This window comes from Octodon degus, unplaced genomic scaffold (genome assembly GCF_000260255.1).
Source record: "Octodon degus isolate 3935 unplaced genomic scaffold, OctDeg1.0 scaffold00296, whole genome shotgun sequence".
NCBI classification, from domain to species: Eukaryota; Metazoa; Chordata; class Mammalia; order Rodentia; family Octodontidae; genus Octodon; species Octodon degus.
Genome location: NW_004524872.1, coordinates 1124996 through 1130867, shown reverse-complemented (window position 1 = coordinate 1130867; position 5872 = coordinate 1124996).

Sequence of the window (5872 nt, the reverse complement as noted above, 5' to 3'; positions counted from 1 at the left end):
TAAATAAAAAAAATAAATAAATAAAAAAATAAAGAACCCCCGGAGCTCTCCTCTCTCGTTGTTCTGCCTCATTGTACCTACGTTGGAACTTGTGCAAGCATGATTCTTAGACACTTCACATTCTATCACTCTGAAATCCTGGCCTGAGCACCACTTCCTCTTTGAAGTCTCTCCTTTGGAAGACACTCAGCATATACACCTCCTGCAGTACCATCTCCTAGAACCTCTGTGCCCCAGAAGGCACAGAGCACTCGGAGTATAGAGTGAGCTACATCCAGACCTACATCCAGCCATATTTCAGACATAATTTGATGTGAATCCAGGGTCATCAGCCTTTATTTCCATGAAGGCCATAAGGCAGATAGTTGGTCTATTCTGAAGTTAAAGGAAGATAGAGCCAAAGGAACATTTAACTGGGTTTAGAATTGAACTTTGAAAGGAAAAAAAAAAAAAAAGAAAGAAAGAGGGAGCCAAAGACATGCGTTTATCACAGACAACCCAACCTGGAGGCACAAACTGATTTAGATATCTTGCCGGCTAAGGATGAGTTGGCTTTTCAGGAGAGAGATATGCCAGTGAGAGACACAAACATCTCTGCTCTGGAGTTATACAAGCTTCTCATTAACCCACGTCTCCTCAAGGCATTTGTGCTTAGAACTGGGTCCTGATTACAGGTTGGTAGGACATCCTCAATACTCGCGCTCCCCATACCCACAAGGGCTGGCAGGCACAGGCTGGCCGGCACCTGCCTTCCAGGAGTTCCTCCTCTAGTGGAAGAGGCAGACGTGAAGGCAGATCAACACAATGGGGTGGTATGTCCTACACGCCATGCAGGACCACGGTGCTTGTGCTCCAAGAAACTGTGGTGGCTGATATCACAGCCCTGGGTTGGGGAAGATCTCACCCAGGACTCCAGAGCCACATTTTGGAAGGTGAGTGAGAATTTTCTAGAAGTGGTGCAAAGGGAGGCGGTATGCAGGGAAGAGGATAGAAGATGTGAAAGGGAGCAAACACAGCGGGCACAGTGCGTGCAACAGGATTCGAGGTAGTTGTGGGGGGGGGGAGGCTAAGGGACCTCTAGTGCACAGAGGCAAAACCCAAGTTCATTTCTTCCAGAAGATGAAATAAAGGTAGTGATCGGCAGAGGCACACAAACAAAGTGCCTCTGTCGAAAAGTGACATTTGGAGGATAGCCCGTGGGGAGCCAGCTTTGGAGGTGTACAATCTGGCTAGACTGGCCCCTGTAATTTTCTTGAGGAGAGCAGTGGGAAGTGAACAGGGACAGGAACATGGATAGGTGGTAATCAGGACATAGGAGCTTTCCCACTCTGGTCATGGATGGCCCATCAGCAGGTGGTAGGGCCAGGAGTGGGGACAGCAGGTGATGCCAGAGAACTCATCAGGGAGTCATTATTACGAATCAGGAATGAGCAGGAGGTGTGCCCTTGGGTGGAAAACTGACATCTTGTGTTGGCTGTGCAGGCGTCGGGCAGCTCAGGGCTGCAAGCTGCTCAGAAGGAAGATGAAGGTAAAGCTGGTGGAGAAAACTCTGAGGCATGTGATCCCTGAGCTCCTGGTAAGTGAAGGGTGACAAAACAGGAAGGGTTAAAACACTGCAGATTGTTTAAATTACTGCAAAAAACTGGCCCCAGGGATATTTGAAAGGAGCAGAATTGGTTGTGACCAAACTTCTGGCATCCAGGGGAGTGAGTTTTAAGGCCTAAGGCCATGTGTAGAGATTGTAGAATGCATCAGAAACTGGCCAGCGGTAGAAATCTGTTGTATTTGAACACAACTGAATTCAGGAAAGGCAAATTGCAGTCTATTTTGTTGGAGTAACTCAGACCCTGGTGCCCTGCCCTTCCTTCCCTGACCAAGAAGTGATCGTATGAGCCAGGCCTCAGCATTCTGGTGATCACTACTTTCTAAGGTTGGGGTTTAGCCGTAAGAACATGACCCAAGACATGCCAAGGGAGACCAGTTTGAGGACTTGTAGTGAAGCTGCTCGTAGTGAGAAGTGTTTCTCCCCACCCCGCATCAGGCCTACTCTACCAACAGACACCAGTGAAAAGCTTCTGGCCATCATCTTGTCACCTCTGGGGAGAGCTGCCTTGAGAATGGGACTCTCGAGAAAGGAAAAGCGGGGACACCAAGACTCTTGCTGACACTATTTACTTTCTAAGTCCCACTATGCTTGGATTGTTTTTCTTCCTTGCGCCAACACACTTTGGCTTTTACACTTAAGCCAGTGTGATTTGGGTTCTGTCATTTGCAGACAAAGGAAGAGAGGATGTGGTAACAAGGTAGCATCTGGAAGAGGCTGCAGTCCATCCCTGTACGTGCACCTCACACAAATTACCACAAGCAGGATGGTGGTTATGGCCATTGGGGAAAAGAACTAGAAATTGATGAGCTGGCTGCATCTCAATACCTGCTAGGGTGACAACACAATGATTTCCTTTATATTTCAAGGGTTGAGTCATACTGGTCAGCCCTGACTGGGCACAACAACTTCGTGCTCCTGCCAAGGGAGATGGTTAAGATGGGAGGCTGATTTATTTCAGTACATATGTGTCAACAATATCCTGGGAAAAAAAGTGAAATGTAGATATGCTTTGCAGGCATCTGTTACTATCAAAGAGGCCTTTTTCTTGGCCTCAGAGCCTGCAAGCCAGGTTGGTAGACATTGTTTGAATCTTGAGGTTGGCCAAGGATGAGTCGTGGGAGAGGAGAAACCTTGGACCCTACTGTAGCTAAGTAGGGGGGCTGCTTAATATCAAGCAGACCTGAGTTGTGAAAAGGACCCAGCATATGAGAACCTTGGGACCAATTACACCTAGAGGGTTCAGAGCACCACTACACTGTTCTCCATACCATTCATTTTGAGTCTTTTCTGTCTGGTATTCTCTAGCATTCTGTCTCATCTTTGCATGTATGTATCAATCCATCATTCATCTGTCTTACAGATACTTATAGTAGCCAGTCGCGTGGGCACTAAGTCTATAAGGAAGAGCTTTCCAAGCAGAAGAGGAAGGGTCCAACATCGTGGAGAAAAGCCAAGTCATGTTTCCAGAGAGGAAGGGGTTATGGAAGGCTCTAGATGCCAGCCTGAAGTCAAGGAGGGAGGGACACAGCCTGGGGAGAGAACAGAACCTGCAAGCAGAACACCAGGAAGGATGGGTACATGAAAACAAGGAGAAAAAACTGCAATGCGATGTGTGCTTCTGGGATAAATCAGGCTTAGTCTATGTTATATTCTAATACGGCCCCACTGTAGCAGCAACTGATGGTTTAAGAGAAAGCAAGGAGAAAAACACTTAAGATGGAGACTATTCCATCAATTAGCTTAATTTTTTTCTGCCAACCAGGAGAAGCCCGTCATTAGTTAATATTAGCCACGGCCCAGCATGGTGCAGCTCTGAGAGCACCTGCTTTCTGCTGCGCATCATTTGCGATGGGCTGCTGTGGCCAGAGGGAGCTGTTTCAGGGCCTCGATCAGGCAGTGACATGATCCGATTTGTGCTTTGGAAAGGTCACTGCAGCTGTGGGGTGAAGGATGGATGAAGGGGAAGAGATGGGCGGTTGTTAGGAGGCTACTGGGAAAGTGTGTGTGATTCCGCAGAGGCAGCCGAGATGCAAATCAGTGGAGGGTGAGAGTTGGGGTCCGTTTTCTCCGGTTCAGCGAGCGCTAGGTTCCGCCACTAGTAGGTTTTTAGAAATGTACATGGAATTGAATTGTCTGGGCTAAAAAACAAATGTGGTCTGGACAGAACAAAACTGATCTCTCTTCCCAGCTGCTGCTCAGGAGGGACGGCATAGCTAAAGACAGTGCTAGGAGTTTTCTGGGCTTGGAAAACCTCAAGGTTTTGCAGAATTATTTGGGTAAACAGGACCCAAAGCTCCTGTTTCCCGAATCTGCCTGTTTTGTCAGATATGTGCACACCAGACATTTCTTAGGCTTTTGCAGCTTGTCTTCATAAAAGAATGACCTATGTCTTTCTATATGCGCTGGAAAGGCCAAAGTTAAAAGGTGTCCCCCGGGGGTTGCCTGAGCGCCTCTTCCACGTGGCGGTATGCTGCAGGCACATCTGGAATCCCAAGCCACCGAACAAGAATCTCGACAATGTGCTTGGATAGTGTTAGGATCCCACAGCCGGGCACTCCTTTCTGGAGCCTTCCAGGGAGAGGAGAGCCCGTGTGAGTTTTCCAACAGCCAGATGCTGCTGTCATAAATCTTCTTGCCCACATATGGAGTACTCACCACGGCTGAGCCTGCGTGAGGGCTTCCCTAGACCTATCTCATTCAAAAGCCACCTTTGCCAAAGTCTCCACTGCTGCCTGAGTTTTGTCCAGCCACCAGTCTGTTCACACTAGAAAACCTTCCGCTGCCCATTGTCCTCTGGCTTCGCTGGGGAAAGACCATGGTTTTGCTTCCCTTCCCACTGATTAGGGTGACAAGCAGACAGTGATACATACCCCCCTCCAAAAAAAAAAAAAAAACAAAAAACAAAAAAAAAACGGACGTCTTGGATCCACTGGTACAATGTTAGAACGCGGTTGCGAAGCCCAAGAAACAGGACACCAAGGCTCCGTGAGCTTGGGGAGTATTATGGAATCTCATCCCAGGCCAAAAGTGACTCACAATGAAAGCTTTTAAAATATAAAACCATCAACCTAGATTTCAATTCTAAGGAAACACATATTTGGCCATGAGAGACTTTTTTTTTTTTTTTTTTTTTTTTAATCAAGCATAAGCCACTTGACAGGAAAATAACACAGCCAAGGAACATTCGAGTATAATGATTTACATCCTTCTCCAGCTCCCTTCCAGCACAGATGGGGCGTGCATGGAAATGACCACGAGGGGCATGCCTTCCCGAGGGCGCTCTCGGTCCCTCCGACAGCACTGCACACACACAAGCCCCTGCTGGAATGTGGTGGGGCTGCCTGGCCCTGCCCTGGAGGTGCTATTCCTATCTCCTGAGTTCTTCACCAGCTTCCGGCCTTCCGGCTCTGGGGTTGCTGAAGGGGGCTGTTTGGGGACTACAGAGATTTTTCTGTCATTATTTATGTGTGTAAACACTGTCCTTTTTTCCCCGAAAGAAACAGAAACCTGATTGATTTCCTAAATGTTAGAACGAGGAGACTGTTCCACCATAAATATTTAGGACTTACCAGGAAGGGTGATCACCATTTGCTGAAACACAATACCAGGAATTACTTTGTTAAGCTTCCTGCATGGAGGGAATGAATGGATAACCATCCTATATAGTATTTGCTCAGCACCTGGTAGTTTACGAAGTGTTGTCACTTATTTGATTTTCACAATAACCCCAGAGAGGTAGATGGGGTATGGATTGCAAGGATTATGAGATAGATAGATAGATGGATAGATAGATGGATAGATATTTTTTCATCCTTTCTCTCTTAACAGACAAAGGCTAAAACGGCTGAGTCACTGGAGGGAAGTAAAATGGTTTGGGGATTAAATCTCTGGTCTCTTTAAAAGATATTTATCCAGAGCCTGTTGCAAACCGATGAGACGGCAGTAGGTACCAAGATGAGCGAGCGAGCGAACACAGGCCTGCGTAGGAGGCCACATTCTAGCCAGAAGCAAACAAGGCTTTGTGAGGGGGAAGCACTCCAGAGAGTAAAGCAGAAGGGGGACCGAGGCTCTAATCTCATGATTTGATGTTTGCGCAGAAAGCCAGCTCCGTTGTTATTTACAAAGACCGGTTCCCCGAGGAGGGCAGGAGGGGGCTCGGCAGTGCGGCGGGGTCAGGGCTGGGGGCTCGGCCGCGGAGTCAGGCCTGGTATCTCCCCTTGGCAGCTGTCTCCCCGGCTCCCCCAGGGCTGCCGGCGGCGCGGACGG